Here is a 23,107-nt window from a genome sequence, read left to right on the forward strand (position 1 = left end):
TCATGGCTTGGTTTTTGCTCAGACATGCACTATCAACTGTGGGACCTTATATAGACAGGTGTGTGCCTTTCCAAATCATGTCCAATCAATTGAATTTACCACAGGTGGACTCCAATCAAGTTGTAGAAATATCTCAAGGATGATCAATGGAAACAGAATGCACCTGAGCTCAATTTTCGAGTCTCATAGCAAAGGGTCTTTTTGTTTTTTATTTTAAATTTGCAAACATTTCTAAAAACCTGTTTCGCTTTGTCATTATGGGGTATTGTGTGTAGATTGATGAGGAAAATGTTTTATTTTATCAATTTTAGAATAAGGCTGTAACGTTACAAAATGTGGAAAAAGTCAAGGGGTCTGAATACTTTCCGAATGCTCTGTAGGTCTACGGTTTAAAGCTTTGGTTGATTCCAAATTATATCTACAAGTTATCTATATGTTAGATGTACAGTACGTCTCCATCTCAAACAAAAATCTAAGTTAATTTAACCCCCTAAGGTCGATGTCCGTGCCCCTGCTGAAATCTAATTAGCATGATATAAAATAATCCCTATAAATATCTGTCAATTTAAACTAGAGATATGTCTTTTTGCATTGGATGCATCTCAATGCACTGCATCTGTCTATGGTCGCACTTCCGCATCTGCGGTGAAAGGTGACAGAGCTAGAGCAATGTTTGTCAGACCATGAGACATCCCGCTAAAAATCGATCTTCTCACAAAATCTTCTGTAGCGTCCAAACAGTTTGGGCTACACTAATATGACCCCTCTGTTGAAAGGTGAGACTCCCAACAAACACATACATGTTGGTGTTTTGCTCTAGGACGCCCACATGCCTCATAAAACTAGTCTGAAGGTCCCTGGTACCAGTTGAAAAAATTTACAGAAGTATATATGGAGACCAGTGGAGGCTGCTGTGGGGAGGACGGCTCATAATAATGGCTGGAATGGAGTCAATGGAATGGTATCAACCACATAGAAACCACGTGTTTGATGTGTTTGATACCATTCCATTGACTCCATTCCAGCCCTTATTATGAGCCGTCCTCCCCTCAGCAGCCTCCAGTGATGGAGACTGTTTAGTGCCAAAAGTAATGTAAAAAAAGTAAAAAAAAAAAAAATAATCCTGATCTTTCTTATATCTCTCAGATATAGGAAAGACACTTCAGAACAAACTTCCTTTTGATTTATTTTTTGGGACTGTCTGTTGTTCCATCTAGTGCATCTGTTAATCAATGTGTTTGTTTGGCTAATAGCAGTAAGGCCAAAAATAAATGTTCATCAAATAATTGTTTCAGTCTTGAAATTCTAAATCAAATAGCAAAATTATCCTTGGTATGACCTTCTTAAAACAATTCCATATAGCTTAGTAGAACCCCCTGCCCAGGCATAGACAAGGTTTAGACTCTTTTGGTTTTAAAAGAATAGGACTAAATCAAATCAAACTTTATTTAAAGTGATTTTTGGTTGAAATGGAGACGTGAATCCAACATAACAATTATTAATTTGTAGACAAACTGAGATTAAAATCTGACTAAGTCAGTGGCACAGATGGAACTATCCAAGCAGAAGCTACATCTCCTTCAAATGTTGGTTTTTGGTTTCATTTATAACTAAACACAATTCAATATCACTTTTGCAATACAGTAAATAGCCTATTAACTTGTCAACAAGTTAACAAATGATACGGTATGTTGGATACGGTAAGTCTCCAACTCAAACAAAAATAAAAGTTAAAGAATAGGATTAAACCATTAGCTAAAATGGAACTATCCAAGCAGTAGAATGCACCAATTTGTAAGTCGCTCTGGATAACATTTAAAGGAGATGTAGGCTATTTGGTTGTGTTGTCAACCAAACACAATTCAATATTACTTTTTTTTATACAGTAAATAGCCTAAAGTTAAGGCTCTTACAAACTAATGTAACATTATTTATTCAACCTTAAAATTAGTAAAACATCGCATAGACACATTGAGGTCACGTAACTATAATTGACTTCTTGTAATCATAGAAAGAGTGCATGTTCAAGATATCAAAGTCGCAGGTCTGTGGAAATCTTCACAATTTCTGTAATAATCTGCACAGAATCTCAAGCATTGATCACTTGCACCATGTGCTATTAATGTAATCTCAACTGCAATCCAGGTCATTTAGTTATAATAATAATAATAATAATAATTGGTTATTTAGCAGACGCTCTTATCCAGAGCGACTTACAGGAGCAATTAGGGTTAAGTGCCTTGCTCAAGGGCACATCGACAGATTTTTCACCTAGTCGGCTTGGGGATTAGAACCAGCGACCTCTCGGTTACTGGCACAACGCTCTTAACCACTAAGCTACCTGCCGCCCTAGTTCTGCTATTAGATGACGCACAGTGACAACACATTAAGTTGTTGCATAAATAAACAAAATATCTGACATTGTATTCAGATTTGAATTTTGAAGTGCTTTTAAATTCTTGAAAGTGCAGTGATAACACATTTAGGTGACAACTAAACCAAAAACCAGACATTGTTTTCCATTGAAAATTGGATGTGCTTTTAGATGGTTGAAAGCATAATGATCACACATCGGGAATTCAACAAACTTTTGGCTGTCTTTTTGAGTGTGTGAATATAGGCTGTAATCTCATTGATCAACATCTCAACCAAATATTACCCAATTGTCCACATTGAAATGACTGTGGTGTGCCGAGTGGGCTTTGTACCTATATACATGTGACCAGTGACCTATAACCCCATGCGAGAGTGCCCCTAGTGTACAAAACAAGTTAAAACATCCCTAGACAGATTACATTTCCACAACACATTACAAAATTGCTCCTACACACACACTTGTGGGGACCAAACAATTGATTCCCATTCAAAATTGTATTTTCCCTGACCCTAAACCTTACCCTAACCTAACACTAACCCTAACTGTAACCCTAACCTTAAACATAACCCTTAAACCTAAAATAGCCTTTTTCCTTGTGGTGACCAGCGACAAGTATAGTAAAACCAAACACACACACACAGCTTTCATGGAGTCTGTAGATAGACTGTGTTTAAGGTGTCAGGGGAATCTATTTCCCAAAAAAGAGATCTTTCATCAGAGGGGTTAACCTGTTTCACAGTAAATTGCACTGATCGTATCAACCTTCTCGATTGAAAAGACAGGCTGACAGCATGATGCGCAGAGCAGGTTTGACCTACCTCAATGAGTCCAACTGACATCAGCACGTTTTTCAGTCGGACATCAGCAGCTGACAAAGAAAGCCCTTCAATTGACACAGCGGATGGGCGAATGTCCGCTGCTCCCTCCCTTTGCTCTAGTGATGGCTTGTTGGCAAACGAACGGCTCTTTTTGGCGAACGTCGGAAAACGAATCACATCTGTGAAAGAGACGTTCATTTGGCTCCCTGATTTGCATACTGCTACTACTGCTTTTTGAGCTCAAACCAAAGTTGTTCTGCAGATAAGTTACAACATAATGATCTAAAGAGGGTGAATCCTCACTGCAGAAACAATAAATAGTGGGGAGAGCGCGTCAATCTAGACCACGCAGATTTTTTTCAGTGCATGTTCTTTGTTGTTGTTGCAAGCCATCTAATAATTTGGCCAGGTAAAAATGTATTTGAAGCCGCATTTCACTATCTGACATAATGGTAGCCTACCTTTTGAGCTTTACATTTGAGCTTAGCAATTTTTTCATGGTTCTAGGTCAATTTTCAAGCATTTTGAATGAAAAGCCGTTTGGGAGCCAAATGAGCCGTCTCTTTTAAGTAAACGGAGCCAAATGAGCCCGCTCACCGAAAAGACTCGGAATGCTCATCACTACTTTACTCCCTCCCTCAGTCTCGTCTGTTTGTTTGGCACCGGGCGGCCGCGGCCCATCTGGCCAGCTCCGGCACTGCCGCGCCCCTGAACAATGACCTGCTACGAGTGTGCTGAGCCAACCAATTTTGTTTGCCCTTCTGGCGTCTCGTGATGTTTCAATACATGGGAGATAAGAGAAGGGCCAAAAAATATCCACATTCTTGTAGGTCATTTTCTAATTACTTGTTGAGACACTCATTGAGAGAGGTGAAATGAACAATTCAAATTACACTTGCTCCTGTAAGTTCTGATAGGCTATAGTAGGCTAGTACAAAATCCCCTGGACATTAATATCCCATGTTTTCACACCAGTGAATAATCCACTATCACCTCACCTCATGGAGAGGGCCCTCTGTGGTTGTGGTGTTTTCTGCCATCAGGTGGTCACAGTAGGCAGGTACAGAAAGCACGGAGATTCAAAACATGCACATAATAGGACAACCATACATTGTATTAACAAGAGCAATGCAACACATTATCATTACATTTTTTATCATCATTATCATTTGCTTAGTCCCTTTATAGTGCACTACTTCTAACCAGGGCCTATAGGTGCTCTGGTTAAAAGTAGTGGACTACAGTAAATAGGGAATCGGGTGCCATTTGGGACTCATCCGTACAACCAGTAATCCCAACATGCTGTTGTCTTTGTGACCTTCTCAAGCTGCATGGCCTCTCTTCCTCTCACTGTGAGCCCTCCCACCACATATCCTTAATGAGAACCCTTGGAGCAGAAACAAATTAGAAAGGACTCCATGTAAGCATCCACCCACCACACCACGTCGTGTCACACTGTACCACTGAACCCATACAACAAGTTAGTGACTCCATTTGAAAACATCAAGAGAGATATTAAGATAATGAATTTGAGAAAGAGCAAAGGTGAGACTCATCGTTGGCACTGCAGGGGCAGTAGGCTTACAGCAAACTACAGCAACAGGCATCTTAACAAAAAAAGCTGGAATAGAAAGTAATTGGAATAGATTGATCATTTCCTTTCATAGTAGACTACCCCAGAGGACATCCTTTTCAACCTCTATACAGGTTATCATCTTGAATCATACAATGAAAAAGGATTAGATTAATGTGTTGTGTTCAACATTACAGTCCATACCTTCAAGATAAACTGATAATTCCATCTGTTGGAAACACTCATACAGATCCAGAGACATAACAAAAATCAGACTGATCAAAATTCCTGCGAATTCCATTGAGCCCAGTAAAACGGCAGCATTCAACCGGCTCCCATCAGCCCAGTGAATACTGGTTTAATCCCCCATCCTTAGACATCACACCCCTTGATTACTCAGATCAAACGCTAAGCAGTATTATCCTGAAGTGACAACACTTGACAAATTCCCCATCCTCTTTCACCTACGCTTTGTGCTTTCTGTAAGCATCATATTATTCCTGATGAAAAATGTATTTCCCTTATCTGCAGCTAAGCCTCTCAATCCAAAGCCTCCATAATGGCACACACATACACACTCACACAAAATATTAATTGCACATCTTCAGGGGGTGACATGTATTGCTGTTTACCTGAAGGATATTTGCTCCTCAGGAGAGAGGAGAAGAAGAGAGGAGAGGAGAGAGAGATTACATTGTTAGGCTGCCAAGACTGACAGGAGAACAATGTCCCAAGGTAGCAGCATCTCACAGATCTGCCTTTCAGCAAGCCTACACCTTCATGTCAAAGGAAACCCCATTGATTTGGCTGTCTACAGATATTTCCCTGTGCACAGACATCCACCTCTACCAATCTGAAGACTGGCACTGTGTTTTCTTCATTGCCAGTAAAAAGCATGCAGCCTTTATTCTCCAGGCTATTTGACAAGAGTGGCGGCTCATTTGAGAATGATTGCATTGAACCGAAGAATGAATTCAACATGCATATGATAACTGAAAAAAATTATCCCACCTATGAGAGATAATTGTTCCAATCGTTAGGATTGGGAAGAGCAAATCCCCAGATTACATACCTAAAATGTTTGCATTAAACATAATGCCCATCCCTTTCCTCTTTCTCCTACTCTGATACACTACCGTAGAAGCATCTATACCTCATTTAATCTAATCTAGCTTGGACCATTTTAAATGCATTAATTAAGGTGCTCTACGGTTGGGGAGAGGGGCCCCCTCAGCAAGCCTCAGGGTTGGATTGAGCCCTGTATAATATCCATGATGATGCCAGAGGGCACTGCCATGCTGGCCTGGGACATACTGCCGTGCCAGAGCCCTTCTCAGGTGCCAACTCCTCCACCCTCTGTGGTGCTGGCTTTGATGCTGATATAGGTGATCCTCTTCAATAACTCTTCTTCTAAAACCTTCTCTCTAAAAACACAGTCTAGTATGCCAGCTAAAATGCGAATAATTCTGTTATAGTGCTGAATGCATTTCCTTCACAGACTGAAAACAGACATGTATTTAAACAGATTACTATGGGCTAGAAGGGTTGCATCAATATCCATCATCAAAAATAGAAGAAAAGATGTGTCTGGCACTGAGTGAGATTGATTGGAAGACCAGCCCTCCGAAAGAGCTTTGACCAGGGCTATTGATTTGTTTCAAACACATTGTCAAACCTAATAATTGGCTCTAATGATAAGCTCTCATTGAATCCTCTTGACCTTGAGCTGTAGGGTCTATGTGCTGAGAATACTTGTATATCTCATCGGTTTGCGTTGTAGGAAGAAGCCCTCTTCTTCACACCTTTGAATGAGAGGTACAGGGTCTACCTTGCTATTAGCTGACAAAGATATCTTGAGAAAAACAAATGTGGTTTCTTATGGCCTAAATATCTGTTACTTTATCCAGTTATTTGGTAAGATAATGAAAAATAAAGGTTATTATGAGTGACCTATCACTGCATTACAATTCATAGTTTCACGCTGAACAGAAACAAATATAAAGATGTTATTCTCAAGGGACACAGAGGTTGGCACAGATGGGTAGTCTCGCTTGAGGTTGGTAAGAGGAAAGGCACTCCTCCTCCTTGACTTTTTGAACCCAATTCCACTCTGGCACTTTGGGCACTGACAGCTAGCGCCTTGGCAGAGGGCTATGGCGTGGGTGGAGGGCTGCTGCCCAGTAATGGACATTCCCCTGGCAAGGACCATGGTCTGGCCTGGCAACGGGCCTAGCCTGTCAGGCAGGAGGGTAGGAGGGAGTCTGCATGGTGGAGCCTAAGCATAACTGGCTCTCACCTTCACCTCAAGCCAAGGCAAACAAATGCTGCTGCTGTTGTTGTGGTGAGCTCAACCCTTCAGGGTACAATACTAACATTTATTCAGAGATAGCAAGATTTAGTAAAGGAGATAGCTAAACTTTCAGTGGTGGGCAAGATGAAAAGTTGTACTTTATCTACAGATCTTTTAAAATGTTACTACTGTAATACATTTCTCTCAGTACAATAGCATAGACAACACATTTGTTTCAAGGCAGCACTAGAGGGCAGTATAGCTCTTACCCAGCTATGAGGCATTTATTATAGCTGTGATACAAAGACACCATGACATTTTAAACAGACTGTTACATTTGATTCAATAATGGTTTATCTGAACAGAGAAATAAACCGAAAACAAGTGTAAAGACGGAAAACATTTATCTTAACGCACAATATCCAGAAGGTAGCAATTTTAAATAGTTTGAACCTCCACTGATAACCTCAATATGGTGATCCCTGAGCCCTACATATCTGTCACAGTTGTGTCATTTCTTTGTGTCAATGACTACTACATCAATACGTAAGCAACATAAAGTATTGACAACATAAAGTACAGGAGAATAACACAGAGTTATTGGTCATTCAGTACCTCTGCCATGATCCTGTGCTGTGGGACAGAAGGCAAGGCCTGGCTGGGGGTGCATGCTACTGTGTCTAGGGGGAGACAATGCCTGGGGTTGGCCAACCCAGTCCCACTCAGACTGGGGCTCCATGCATCAGGGCTTGACGTTGACGGGTCTCCACGGCAGGAAACTGGGGCCCCCCAGTGTCCCCACGGAGCATGGGGGCTGGCCCTGTGGGTAAAACCCCAGTCCCAGGCTGGCTAAAATCTATGGGACCCTGGCCAGGGAGGGGGACATTACTATTCATGAGTGGAGCTGGGATCTGCTGATCAAACATATGCTGTCCTGGGAACCTTCGCACTCTGAATGCCAGAAAATATAAAAAGAGGGGAAGTGAACATGAGGCGCCGTATTGCAACACTTCTGCTGATCTGATGTGACATCTCTACTTCTGTTCCACCTTGGGTGCAGGACCACACTCAGCAGGATATCAATGTATGTAAGGCTCCACAAAGGGAGACAACACTAGAATACAGTGATCCAGTGACCAGTTGACTCCACTGCAATTATTCTCATGCTATTTCTATACTGTAATATTTGCAGACTGCCCTCAAATGCTCACACACAGTCTGATTCAGATGTATCACTACAGTGTTTCTTTATCAGAAAGGAGCATTAATTGACTGATAAAATATATTATTTCTGATTGACCACCAGTTTGTTTGAACAAAGGCAAAGTTGATCATCTGACATGCAAAAAAATACCAAACAGAACGGCCCTTATTCATCTTAATGTACCTCCAGCAGACAGGTGAGGGAGGTAATCTGCGATGGTGATTGAATAATACACCTCCACTGATTGAACAAATCTAGCCTTCAGTGTCCAGCCTTGTCCCCATTAACAGAGACTCAGTTAATCATCCACTCTATGCATCAGACAGACAGGAGGAGCACCTCACCATTATGGTCTTAATCATCCCCTCTAAAAAGGTCAGCTCCAACCCACAGTAGGATTTCATTAAAAGAACCACAACAACGCAGGAAGGAGCTGCTTGTGAAAATGTGATAACTAAGCATGCCCTCCTGATGGCTAATCATCCATTTACAATGTTCAATGGGACTCTATGGGATGAGGTGTGGGATGGGCAGAGTGGAAACACCGTTTCTATTAGAGCAGTGCTCTCAAATCTTTCACATCTTGAAATTGGCTTGCATTACAATTAATTGATTTAGAGAGAAATTAACTGCAATTGAGCGTGATGCTGTCTGCATAATTAATTTCACAATCTGATTAGACAGCAATAAATGCCTGTCTTGCCTTCCTTTCACTACTCTGGAATCAACATACAGTCAATGTATTACCAGCTTCGCTCACATTCATGGGGGGAATAAAACACTCAAAATGAGGAAGTATCCCCTCATCCCTGATATGTGTAAATATACATGCCTGGACATGGCTTGGCATACATATCCTGGCTGTGACACAGACTGGAACCTAATTTTCTCCATCCCCTTTGGCATTAATAAGCTTGCCCAACAATGTGTCAATCAGAGGCACCTGATACCAGAGAAATGCGGCCTAGCCTACTGCACGCTGGAGGGGGCTAGACGTTAGAGCCCCACAGCCCGTTTAGACTCTTTATAAGGTTGTAATTAATAACTTTACTGAACCAGGGATAGCTCAATAATATATATTTACATATTTGTCTAACTTTGATCATACCACTTTTTAGACATACATGGAAAACTACTTTCTTTAGAACCTCGTTTTAGTTTCCGTCATTGGGGTACGCCTTGAAATGCTAAACCCATGACTGTGCATCCTTCATCCTTCACAGCAAAACTAACCCCTTGCCCTCTAAATGAAATAAAGAATAAAATCCCTGATGCTCATATCAAACATTTCCAGTTGTGCAAGGATGCCTATCAATGTTTACCGATTCTCCACCAGTGTTTAGCCATGGCGGAGCGTTAAATAGTACCCCCTCATCCGTCGCCCCCCACCCCATGTGTATGCTGCCCATGTTGGTGTGGAGAAAGATTGAGCAGCTGCTACTCTCTGGGTGTCTCTGGGGACCCACAGCAGGCCTGTGTTTGCTTTGTGAGGACATCAAGGGCACACCAATGAGAGGAAGAGATCCTTATAGATACAATGAACAGAACACTCGCTCTCTCTGGAAAGCATAAGGGCTGTAGTAGCTATAGACCTACATACACATCTTCCATTTCACCTGAGAGACAGAGGTAAGCCGAGGACCTGCAGTCCTCTGAGGCATGGGATTAAAATGTTGATTGTATAAATGGTCTTTATACATTACAGGTTTGTGAATGTAACACTGTTTAGTAACAGAGCTGTGCCAACTAGGTGTTGGGGAGAAAGCGCTTTGTTTTTTTATTATATTTAATAAATATCTCAACATTACAATCCAATATATTTTCAATGTTGTCCCTTTCCGTCCATTTTTAGGGGTTTCATATTCTTTGTTCACTTTTAAACTCTATCCCACACAATCTCTTCCCAAAACACGTTTCAAATAGATAGTTTATGCCTGTGTGCTGTGTTGGCTGGTGAAATAACAGCATAAACGTTATTCCTCATCGTTACGATCACACTCAGATCATACATATTAAGTCGAGGAACACATAGGACATCAGATATGTAAAATACCCCGGGGCAGGTAGGAGGAGAACACAGGCCCATGCTTAAATTGAGCCCGTCGAGGGTTGAGGGAGCGGGGGTATATTTTGGCCTGACGCGCGGAACAAGCCCCTCGGCTGTGTGTGTATATTAAAGCTGTGATTGGATTCGAGCCCTGAACTGAACCCAGGAGCAGGACAATACTCATCATAAGGACTCATCAGTGGACCATCAGTGTAGACACAAACTGTAGACAGAGGGACAGATATTATACATCTACCACAGCTGTTTAGAATGGGCAACTAGCGAAATACATCGCAAAGCTTCATTTCGGAGTGGAGCAACATATTCATTCTTTGTGAAACTGTATACTGTATTTTGCTTGTTTTTGGCAAACATTATAATGAACATGTCACTGTCTGTGGAAGCTATACCTTGTACAGCAGTGGTGTAAAGATCAATTACTGTAGGCCTACAGTTGAATATTCTGACATCCTTTTAGTGAACATCACCTGGAGCACTGAAGAAAGCCAACAACCCTGACATGCTCATATATTGTACATGTATCTCAATACTTGACATACACGTAGCCATCAACAGACGGAGATATGCCACAGTAGATGAGTGTACAGTATTATTCAACAGTGAATAAAGATGTTGACTGTTCATCCATGCTGCTACTCCTCTGCTTGACTCTGCTTTTGCAAGACTACCTCTTTTACACACCATCTGAAAACTCAAAGTATGACTAAAGGGGCTATGGAATGGAAATGAAACGTATCATATCCGTACACATGTTTAAGAAGGTTATGGTAGACAACTGTATTATTAAATTAAGTCCCATGAACGTTTTCAAATGGGCATATTCCTAGCTCTAACAGATATTTAATTAAAATCCTAAAAACAAGGAACAATATGCTAAATCACAGGCAAAGCATACATTACATTTCATTTCATGTCATGTGCTCACACAATGGACGACTGCCAAGTCATCTAATATAATCCATGTATCAACATGGATAAGAGAAGGAAATTACTTGGTTTAATTGTCTTTTTCTAAAGCAAACTCATACTACACCCACAAGGACATGTCAATTGGGTAGAAGCTACCTGGAAGAAAAAAAACTTCAGAGAGGATGGCAAACATTGCCACTGTATAAACATGGTTGAAATAAAAATGTAAGGGCATCCCATAGGGCAATTACATTAATCCGCAACCTGATTATTTCTTGAGCGGATGGTCGGGGACCGGAACATAGTTATAAATAATTTGTACAAAATGATCGCAAGAAGCCCAAACTGAGAAAGTATTTGACAAAAACAGCGTCATTTCAAACCTTGATTATATTGGGATTGTCACGACTTCCGCCGAGGCTGCCTCCCCTCCTTGTTCGGCCAGGCTTCGGCGTTCGTCGTCACCGGCTTAATAGCCACTGCTGCCCATTATTCATCATTCCATTTGTCTTGTCTTGTCAGTCACACACACCTGGTTCGTATCCCCTCATTAGTCCGTGTATAAGTGTTCCCTCTGCCCCCCTTGTCCTTGTGGGTGATTGTATATTTGTGAGAGTAGTGTAGCTCGGTGGAGCTACTCGTACCTTGTTATTGCCGGGGTAGATATTTCCCCTGTGCCTGTTATTGTTGGAGCTACCGTTACCTTGTATTGCCAGGGTAGATATTTCCCCTGTGCCTGTTAATGTTGGAGCTACCGTTACCTTGTATTGCCAGGGTAGATATTTCCCCTGTGCCTGTTAATGTTGGAGCTACCGTTACCTTGTATTGCCAGGGTAGATATTTCCCCTGTGCCTGTTTCGTTTGTCGCTATCCAGCGCTATGTATGTACGACGGAATAAACTCTGCATTCGGTGAATACCCTCCTGCGCCTGACTCCTTCTATCACTCATCACAGGGATACAATCACATAATATTTCATAATTACATACTATGCCTCTCTATTTACGTGTGGGAATACTTGGGAATAGATTTCCTAAATTAAAATCACTTTAGATGATTTCCTAGTGATATTACCGTCTTTTATGTCCAACATCAAAAAAATGTTTTACTAAAAAAGTTAAACAATTTGGGGATCAGAAAACTTGGGGGGCCAAATAAAATCTCCCGCGGGCTGAATTTGATCCAGCCTACTGCGGAACCCTGCCATAGGGGTTCCTGCAGCTTCACACACCAATAGCCATTCTTAAAATACTGTAAGAAAAACATGGACAAATAATTATATGCTCATAGAATTTCAGAAATCAGCTTCTGAGGAGAAAATATTCTCTAGAATTACTGGTAATACGGTTCAAATCAATAACACAATTTGTGAAATAACCTGGTTCAATGGGAATAGGTCCGGAATTGTAGCTTGAATACATAGCGAAAACATACCATATTATTAAAACTGACAGGCAATCTCCTTTAATACTGCGAATCATCAATTATTTATCTGATACTAAATGTCAAGATTAATTCCACCACCCTATATAATAAGATGATTTCAGATGACATCTTCAATCAGTAGGCTTGAAGTGCTTCCAACTGATAAAAAAAACCTGTCAAATAAAGTCAAAAGTGATGACAAAATAGAAATACAATTTTCATTTGGCTCCTCTTAAGAGGGGTTGTATCATGAGTTAACACTATATTTCAGCTGCCTACATCCAGAGAGGTGCCCCTGTTTTTCAGACAAAAAATGGCACATCTGGGTTTCATTTAAACAGATACGTGAATGATAAAACAGTCAGCCCACTTTTTGAAATACTTATGAACAGAAGTGTAAAAATGGATGGCATTCCTAAAAGTAAAGATCACAGAGTGCATCAACAACAGCAATGTGCCTGTCACATTTGTAAAGCGACCAATCTCCCTACTACCCCCTCCCTCGATGAACGATCAACCCCCCTCACCCACCCCAAAATCCCCCTCTCCCTGCCCTTTTGTTCCCCACTCCAGACACAAACAACGTGGCTCCCTGCTACAGATGATTGCAAATTAGCTTAGCATAGAGCCTGCAGCATGACCATACTGTAGATCTCACTGCAGAAGCGATCTGTACATGTTTATCAGGACTCTAGTGTCTGTCACTAAAAGAGGTCCGTCTTTGAGTAACAAAATATCATTTTTAAAGATGGACTGGTGACCATGAGTTGGCAGTTTCATAAAAAAAACGTATCACTCAAACTAGGGGTAATATCATAGACACTGTATATGATTCAATTCTACAGTATGTCAAGATACAGTCTACGGTCAGGACTGTTAGCTAAATATAAAGTGATAATATAAGTCATAACTTATTATCTGGTTGCATGCAAGGATTCAAAAACCATTACAACACTTTGCAGCAGTGTCCTGCGAATGAAAAAGGGACATCTTATCTTGGTGTTATAGGAAGCGACACATCTTTATCCATGGTGTAGATAACAAGAGAGGGTTTGAGAGAGGGATTTCTACAGTGTCCTTGCACCACATCCTATGCGAGTAACAGAAAATCGACCACACTGGAGAGGTATCACTCCAACACCAGCGGGGTAATCTAGTGTCTCATGAGAATGTAAAAACAAAGCGAGAGGAGCAACAATTATCCTCATTACATCCATCTAAAGAGGTCGATACTCTTTTATCCAGTGAAGATCTTTATCAGATCTAGTCTTAGTGTAGATAGAGGCCATTGTATTACCTGTCACTGGTAATTGGCAGTGAATCTTTGCAGCACTCTCTCCAAAGGGCCACAGCTCCCAAGGTCAGTGCAGAATGCAGCAAGAAGGACGACAGAGGAACGTCGGCTCCTGCCAAACAAGCTGTCAGGACAAACAAAGAAGGACAAACTTTGTTAGTCAGTGCACAGATTGACAAATAAACTGCTAGATAGTAATAATAGATGTGATCGTCCCCCTCCCCAACCCCTTCCCCCCTCCATCCCTCCCTCCCTCCCCCGGGACTAGAATAGATCTGAAATCTTCCCTTCTATAAAAATCCAATGCAATGTTATCTTTGGAGATACAAAAGAAAAGAAGATTCACTTGAAATTCATTACCTTGAGAGTCATTGATTTTGATGTAATCTATGTGGATTTCACCCAATGATGTGTATAAACCCTGGATTGCTGATGCTATGTACTGGTCAATGCGAGGCTTTGAAGCCACCGGAGGCCATATTGGTACTCCACAGAAGGAGCAGTCCTCCATAGGAATGAATGGAATTCTACAGTATTTCAAATAAATGTATTTAAGTATTTATTTGTTATAGACTTTCAAAAAAATTACTTTAAGGATCATGTTTATTTTCATGTTCAGTTCACTTAATATAATGTAAAAGTGTGCATTAAGGTGTCTGTAATAAAATATACTTGTCAAAAAAATGAATGTAGGCATTAATAAATGCATTTCTGTTAGGTGTTGGGCCGAGGCCAAAAAAGCAGATTTTTTGTATATGACAGTAAATCATTTCTACAAGACCTGTAAAATTCGTTGGCACCTCTAGTTTGTGCACATTTATCTAAAAACATATCTTATAATTATCTGTCTGGTCAGGCAAAATCCCGGTACTGCTAAATGCCACCGCTATTCGATGTTCCAATCAGAACTCTAGTACATTACATCATGGAAAAAGCAACTAATAGCGTATCCCCTAACCAGGAAAAACAATTTTTTAAAACATTTGCATGTGTTACTGTTGCGTTGTACCGGAGCCTGATTTTGTTTTACAGTTGCACTTTTTAAAAATATGTTGGGTAATGTCTTCATCCTGCAGTGTAAATTGCTAAACTTATTTTATTATGAATAAAGAAAGAATAAAGATATTGAATAGCTGTTATATCCCTTACTTTGACTAGTTTCTAAGTTAAAAACCATTGCAGATTAGGAGCTGGATGACTAAACTAGCATTATACAACTGTGGCAGCATTACTACTAGAATGGACAGTCCTCATCTCTCTATCTCTCTGCCTCAAATCTGGTCCCAAACAAGCTTTTCAATTTCATTGCCTGGACGACAGGCATGACAACAGACCCCTCTACTACAATGTACGTGTGAATGTTAGAGGAGGAGAGTCAGAAGGTTGTATCAACTTGCCAGGATGTTATGAACCTCACAATGAAAGGGAGATGGCTCATGCCCAAGCATTCCTCATTAGCCATGGCTGTTCGACACATGACAGGATCAGCTCAGCTGATAGGTTTATTGAATGGTCTTGGGCACTGTTCCTCCCGGGCACTGCTCCTCGAGATCTTTTTGCAAGGCTCATTGTGGTAGGCACAGTGAGAAAGATCAACAGTGAAATGCTCATCTAATAGTCTGGGGCCCTTGCCTGCAGCAATTGCCAACATGGATGGCTCCCTTGTGAAAACCGATAAAGCAAAATTAATGTACTTTCTAGAGGGATCAGTAAACCCACCAGCCACAGTTGAAAGCATCCCTGATGGCTCAACCTGGGTGTGGGATGCAATGGCACTTGTTCAAGTTACGAAACAGCAAGATATATTTGGGATGTTTGCCAACAGTGCACTAAAGTTCCTGATAACTGCAGACAAAGCCAGCAAATCTAAAGTGGGGCATTTTGTCCCAGACACATACAAAACAATGAGCATCGACAATGCTGAAGGACGTGTGTCAGGTGACTAAAATATATTAGGACGACCAGAAAACCCCCAAACAATGTTCCAAGTTCTTGTCGTGTGGCGTTGACAGAGAACGTCTGTAACAGTTTCTCTTTGAGAGATGGTCCAAGTCCAGGAAAGATCTGATTGAGGACATTACCCTAATAGTTGGACATGGATCTGAGTGCCATGCGCTCAGAATGAACAGCAGCGGCACGGATCCTGAGGTCTTACCACTGCCAGCGCTGTTCACAATACAAGAGGAGGCTGTGACCTGGCTATTACTGCATTGTGCGCATGCCTCACAGTATAGCACACATGTAGTGATCAAGAGTCTCGACACTGATGTGTTTGTACTGGCAGTCACTTTCTGTAAGGATGGAGAAAACCTGTACTCCACACAGGGAAAGGGGCAAACTCACACACTACACATGTCCAAAGGATACACGACCACCTGGGTGAAGAAGTCTGTAATGCTCTGATCGGCCTCCACTGCTTCTCCGGCTGTGACACAGTGAGCGCTCTGCATGGCATTGGCAAAGTGAAGGCAGCAAAGACACTACTCTCTAGCCATGAACATTGCTCTATCTTCATAGAGTTTGGAACAGCCACCAGAGCTGTATGAAGCCATAGAAGCTTTCACGTGTGACCTGTATGATCAAAAATAATGCAGGGATGTAAATCAAGAAAGTTGTCAGATGTTCAGGAACAGAAAGCGCTCAGACAGAAGTCTACAACCAAACAAAGACTCCTTGCATAAACACATCCAACGGACAAACTACCAAGCAGCCATACACAGGAGAAGCCTGCAGAGCCAGCCAGACATCCCCCCACCAATGGCCCATGGCTGGAAGATTGAGGGAGACTTCTTTGTGATCGACTGGATAACACTCCCTCCAGCCCCAGTTGGCATCTTGGAGCTTGTGCACTGCTCCTGCAAGAAAACTCAATGTGTAAAAGGGAGATGTACCTGCAAATCGAACAAGCTACCATGTACAGATATGTGTCTTTGTGTGAACTGTGCAAACTTCACATCTCAGTGTAGCCTTGATCACATGACAGTGACTAAGTTGATCTGCTCTTAAATAGGAAAATTATGTTCACAAACTTCTGTTCAATGATATGTTACTTGTTCAATTTCTGTCTGGTCTGGTCAACCATAGGTAAGGCAAGTGAAGGTTTATACATTTTACACTACTTACAAAATTGTGGATTTTGTCTCTACTATCTGATCATGTTCTCCAAAGCCCCAGCCTTCACATGGAACTGGGACCTGGGACCTTACAGGTTCGCCCTTGAAACAACAAGCCGTACCTTCCAGGAATATCCAGACACAGACACACATACATACAGAGAACCTTGAAGAATAAAAAGTTATGTGACAATGTATTTAACATGTAGGCCTACAGAGAAAATAGCATTCTGACATAGAATATAAGGTTACATTACACAATATGGGTGCCACTGCCTACCATTAACTAACTATTACTAATAGCAAACAAACATAACGTTACCTACTTATAACATTCAGTAACATTATGTAATAAATTGTGCTCTAACCCTGACAAATTCCTCAGCAGCTGGAAGTCGGCATTTGACATGTGTGGGAGGCACTCATCTTTCCCTGACCTCCTGTATCTCCTCGGTCACACTCTTGAATACATTGCATTTAACGGCTTGCTTACATAGACTGTACACACATCACTTTTCTATTATATTTCAATATTAAAATGATGCAATATGATCCTAAAACGCCTTACCTGAAAGTACTTAAAGTGTCCATTCCTTCTTCGCTTAGTTTGTTTACATCCTGTTTTGACTAATATGATTGGCAAACTCCAGGTCACATGAAGATTAAACAAATTTTGATTGGTTTGCGGTTTAGTACTCCGTATCGTTTGCCTCATCAACTTTTTACATTTTAGTTTAGTTTTCAGAAAAATGTGCACGAATTGAGATTGCCAACAAACGGAAATGTGTTCAGAATTTTATTGTTTTAGCCTATAAGAAAAAACTGTGCGGTGGCTTCAAAACAGCGCGCCTTTTCAGTCATCTAGGGTTAATACATATATGATGGGTTTCACCCTGGCCTGGACGTTTTGTCCTTCAGTGTGTGTAGTTTGGTCTCCTCGCATCTCAATATTCTTCAGCATTTTCCGGAATCTTCCCATCTTTAGTCCCCAGTTCACGTAGACATCTAGTAATTTGTGTCCCCAAGGGTTCCTATTCGGGTCCTATGAAGACCGAAGGTGGGCTATATGCCGGGAGTTAGGCCATGGCTAGAAGAGGGGGAACACCACTGACCCCTGTTCATTATGCTGTAATTCAACTCCAGTGATGTACACTAACTAAACCACTTCTATGCTCGCTTCAAAGCAAGCAACACTGAAGCATGCATGAGAGCACCAGCTGTTCCGGACGACTATGTGATCACGCTCTCCGTAGCCGATGTGAGTAAGACTTTTAAGCAGGTCAACATTCACAAGGCCGCAGGGCCAGACGGATTACCAGGACGTGTACTCCGAGCATGTGCTGACCAACAGGCAAGTGTCTTCACTGACATTTTCAACATGTCCCTGACTGAGTCTGTAATACCAACATGTTTCAAGCAGACCACCATAGTCCCCGTGCCCAAGAACTCTAAGATAACCTGCCTAAATGACTACCGACCCGTAGCACTGACGTCTGTAGCCATGAAGTGCTTTGAAAGACTGGTCATGGCTCACATCAACAGCATAATCCCAGAAACCCTAGACCCACTCCAATTTGCATACCGCCCCAACAGATCCACAGATGATGCAATCTCTATCGCACTCCACACTGCCCTTTCCCACCTGGACAAGAGGAACACCTACGTGAGAATGCTATTCATTGACTACAGCTCAGCATTCAACACCATAGTGCCCTCTAAGCTCATCACTAAGCTAAGGATCCTGGGACTAAACACCTCCCTCTGCAACTGGATCCTGGACTTCCTGACGGGCCGCCCCCAGGTGGTAAGGGTAGGTAACAACACATCTGCCACACTGATCCTCAACACGGGGGCCCCTCAGGGATGCGTGCTCAGTCCCCCTCCTGTACTCTCTGTTCACCCATGACTGCATGGCCAGGCACGACTCCAACACCATCATTAAGTTTGCCGACGACACAACAGTGGTAGGCCTGATCACCGACAACGATGAGACAGCCTATAGGGAGGAGGTCAGAGATCTGGCCGTGTGGTGCCAGGACAACAACCTCTCCCTCAACGTGACCAAGACAAAGGAGATGATTGTGGACTACAGGAAAAAAAAGAGGACTGAGCACGCCCCCATTCTCATCGACGGGGCTGTAGTGGAACAGGTTGAGAGCTTCAAGTTCCTTGGTGTCCACATCACCAACGAACTATCATGGTCCAAACACACCAAGACAGTCGTGAAGAGGGCACGACAAAGCCTATTCCCCCTCAGGAGACTAAAAAGATTTGGCATGGGTCCTCAGATCCTCAAAAAATTCTACAGCTGCACCATCGAGAGCATCCTGACTGGTTGCATCACCGCCTGGTATGGCAACTGCTTGGCCTCTGACCGCAAGGCACTACAGAGGGTAGTGCGTACGGCCCAGTACATCACTGGGGCAAAGCTCCCTGCCATCCAGGACCTCTATACCAGGCGGTGTCAGAGGAAGGCCCTCAAAATTGTCAAAGACTCCAGCCACCCCTAGTCATAGACTGTTCTCTCTGCTACCGCACGGCAAGCGGTACCGGAGTGCCAAGTCTAGGTCCAAAAGACTTCTCAACAGCTTCTACCCCCAAGCCATAAGACTCCTGAACAGCTAATCATGGCTACCCGGACTATTTGCACTGCCCCCCCACCCCATCCTTTTTACGCTGCTGCTACTCTGTTAAGTATTTATGCATAGTCACTTTAACTCTACCCACATGTACATATTACCTCAACTACCTCAACTAGCCGGTGCCCCCCGCACATTGACTATGCAACGGTACCCCCCTGTATATATAGCCTCCCTACTGTCACTTTATTTTACTGTATATATAGCCTCCCTACTGTCACTTTATTTTACTTCTGCTCTTTTTTTCTCAACACTTTTTTGTTGTTGTTTTATTCTTACTTTTTTGTTTAAAATAAATGCACTGTTGGTTAGGGGCTGTAAGTAAGCATTTCACTGTAATGTCTGCACCTGTTGTATTCGGCGCATGTGACCAATACAATTTGATTTGATTTGATTTGATTTGATTTGAACTTCCCCCCAAAATACTATAAATCCATATGAAAACTGTTCAGGCATTCTCCTGTGTTGCCAAGCTGGTTGCACGTTTTCCCAATGGCTGTTGGTCAACGCAGTCACGTAATCCCTGTTTGCTGATTTGTCAGGAGTAGATAACACATCGTGTTGTGTGTTTACTCTGACCTTGTTCTCATCCAGAAGCTCTCTGGGACATCAAAAAGCAACCTTTCAACTAACTGCTTACCTTTACCACTGACGGCTGCAGATGGGGGAAAAGTTCATCCAACCTCTTAGTTTGGGCCTCCTGCCCATTGTGATAAAGGTCATCATTCAGCTCTTCATATGACATACCAGCACAGTTCTGGGGAGCAAGACCTACTATAAGTATATCACTATCAGTCATTACTGAAGACCAAGTAGACAATAATTTACTATCGGAATTGCATCACTATCAGCCATTTTTACAAATGATATACAGTACATGCCGATTGCAATTCAAGATCCATTCTATGGGGGCTCTCTAGAAAGCTTCACATTGATGGATATAAATATATCAAAAGTGTCTATTTCGACTAATAATTGAGTAATAATACCATTCTCTTTCAGAATAAAGAACCAGCTCTACCATTTCTATCATGTTGTTTCATCTCTATTGAGACTTCTCAATGTACACACACTCCCCTTTTATAAGAGAAGGTGATCTGTGGATAATATGCAGTTACTGGTGAGAAAACCAGGTCAAATTCCCCTGTGAAGGGACCACCTGTCACTAGCTGGAGGCACAACGTCACCACCAAAATTAAGAGACAAAACATTTTTATGTATAGAAAAGGAGCACCATGATATCATCACTTTGTCCATTAATGCAAAACAATGATGTCCAAATCAACACAGTGAAATCTGCTTTAGCACTGGACCACAATTAAGCTAACATAACTAATTGTTAATTTCTAATAGAATGGACTAGGGTGAAAGGGTAATCCTTTCCATACCAGCACCCTAATGGTCATTATACAATAAAGTAGGGTTACGGTATTGACCATTTCCTGTAGGATGAATGATAAAGGGTTCATAATATGTTTATAAACTGTTCATTATTAGTTTATAAGGATATGTAATAAACAGTTATAGCACATTGTTGAAATTGTGTTATTGTTATTGTGGTGCTTGGCCCCCGCAGCCCGCAGAATGTGTAGAATAGCATAAGATTAGCTATAAAACTGCACATTTTTCTCTCTGCCCCATGGCAATATGTGTAGAATTGCAGGAAATTAGCTTTAAAACTGCAAAATTCTCTCAGCCTCATTGCAAACTGTGTAGAATAGCATGAGATTAGCTATAAAACTGCACATTTTTCACTCTGCCCCATTGCAAAATATGTATAATTGCATGAAATTACCTTTAAAAATGCTAAATTCTCTAAGCCTCATTGCAAAATGTGTAGAATAGCATGAGATTAGCTATAGAACTGCACATTTTTCTGGCTGCCCCATGGCAATATGTGTAGAATTGCATGAAATTAGCTTTAAAAATGCAATGTTCTCTCAGCCTCATTGCAAAATGTGTAGAATAGCATGAAATTAGATATAAAATTGAACATTTTTATATTTGCCCCATGGCAAAATGTGTAGAATTGTAGGAAGTTAGCTGTTTCCTCAAAAAAAATTGTCAGGCAGGTCACCCATGATACTGATACAAGCAGTTTTTGACGCTTATAGGTTTGTTCACCTGCACCTGCCCGCAATTGCTAATAACCCACCTGTAACCGCCCTAATAGGCTATGTGATGAAGTGAAAATCTGAGGCCTGCACCCGACCCTAACCCGCAAATATTGAAAATGCGCTATAGGCTACAGTCAAAGACAGCAGAAATGTTTATTGACAGGGGGTGTAGGATTCTTTTTTGCCTGATTTAGATATGTTTCTGCTTATAATTTCCAACATTTTGGTAGGCTATTTGTTAGTCAACTTGTCTATAATTAGGTAGACCTACATGCAGCTTCTCTTATGTCATTATATGTTGCCCTGGAAGACTAAATAAACCCTTGCTTACCAGAATAATGTCATAAATGTATAGAATGAATGCTTCAATCTAGTTCACATAGGTAAAGTTCTCTGTCATCTTTTGTGAAGCAAAGACGTTTAGGGACCGGGGAGAAAATGCAAAAACTCAACAACAAAAAAACGGGAAAGATTTTATGTGCAACATTTCCAAATGACATCAGTTTGACCTGTTGTAAGGAAATAGAATGCTGTGAAAACTACCCAACATGTTTCTGATAAGATTTCAGTTCAGCTTGGATGCATATTTTATGTGGTTGAAAAGCTATCAGCTTTTATGATGCTGATAAAGATAGCACCACTACAGATGGAATCTAACTATGCATTCCCATTCTCTCAAGATGCTGAAATAAATAAATCATATTTCTCCACTCCTGTTCCCGAGTCAAAATTGTGCCTACATTTGGTGTATAATTTTACTGAAAGAAATGTTTAATTCTGCAGGAGTTATTTAAGGCTATGTGAGAGGTGTTAGACATGACAGTCAGTGTCCAGATTTCAGTTTCCATTTAACCCATCTGGACAGTAGGCTACAGTTCCCTTGACATGCCTTAGGCCTATATGAAGTCCCCATCTTATGACTGTCGAATGTGTATAGCTTCTCACAATCATCACACATTACATAGCAATCACTGCTATCATCCTCCTTTACAAATTCACCAAATCTTTCCTAAACATTACTTTTCTGGCCCTACCTTCTCTTTATTTTCAAATCTCCTTTCGCAGCTTTTTTCTTATTGAATTAAACTCAGATTGTCCTTTTTGCCTCCTTGGATTGACATTAACTTTTTCTGCCCGTTATTTTGCCATTGGCATGTCGTTTAGGCTATTTGGCGCGCATACAGTTAGGCCCTAAAGTTTAGGTTCATGACTAACGCCAGATAGCCGCGGGGACTGCAGTTTATGAGTCAACCCGCGCATCACTAGCATACGACTCACTC

The 23,107-nt window shown here is 41.5% G+C and overlaps 1 long non-coding RNA gene across 1 annotated transcript in view; it reads right to left on the reverse strand.

Moving 5' to 3' along the window:
• The window catches only part of LOC123492381, a 29,528-nt gene extending 25,651 nt beyond the window's left edge, over window positions 1–3,877 (reverse strand). Inside the window, exon 1 of the long non-coding RNA XR_006661757.1 lies at window positions 3,196–3,877. This is a non-coding gene — a long non-coding RNA (uncharacterized LOC123492381). The remainder of the gene's footprint in view (window positions 1–3,195) is intronic.
• Between the last annotated feature and the right edge of the window lie 19,230 nt (window positions 3,878–23,107).

This window comes from Coregonus clupeaformis, chromosome 14 (genome assembly GCF_020615455.1).
Source record: "Coregonus clupeaformis isolate EN_2021a chromosome 14, ASM2061545v1, whole genome shotgun sequence".
Classification (NCBI taxonomy): Eukaryota; Metazoa; Chordata; class Actinopteri; order Salmoniformes; family Salmonidae; genus Coregonus; species Coregonus clupeaformis.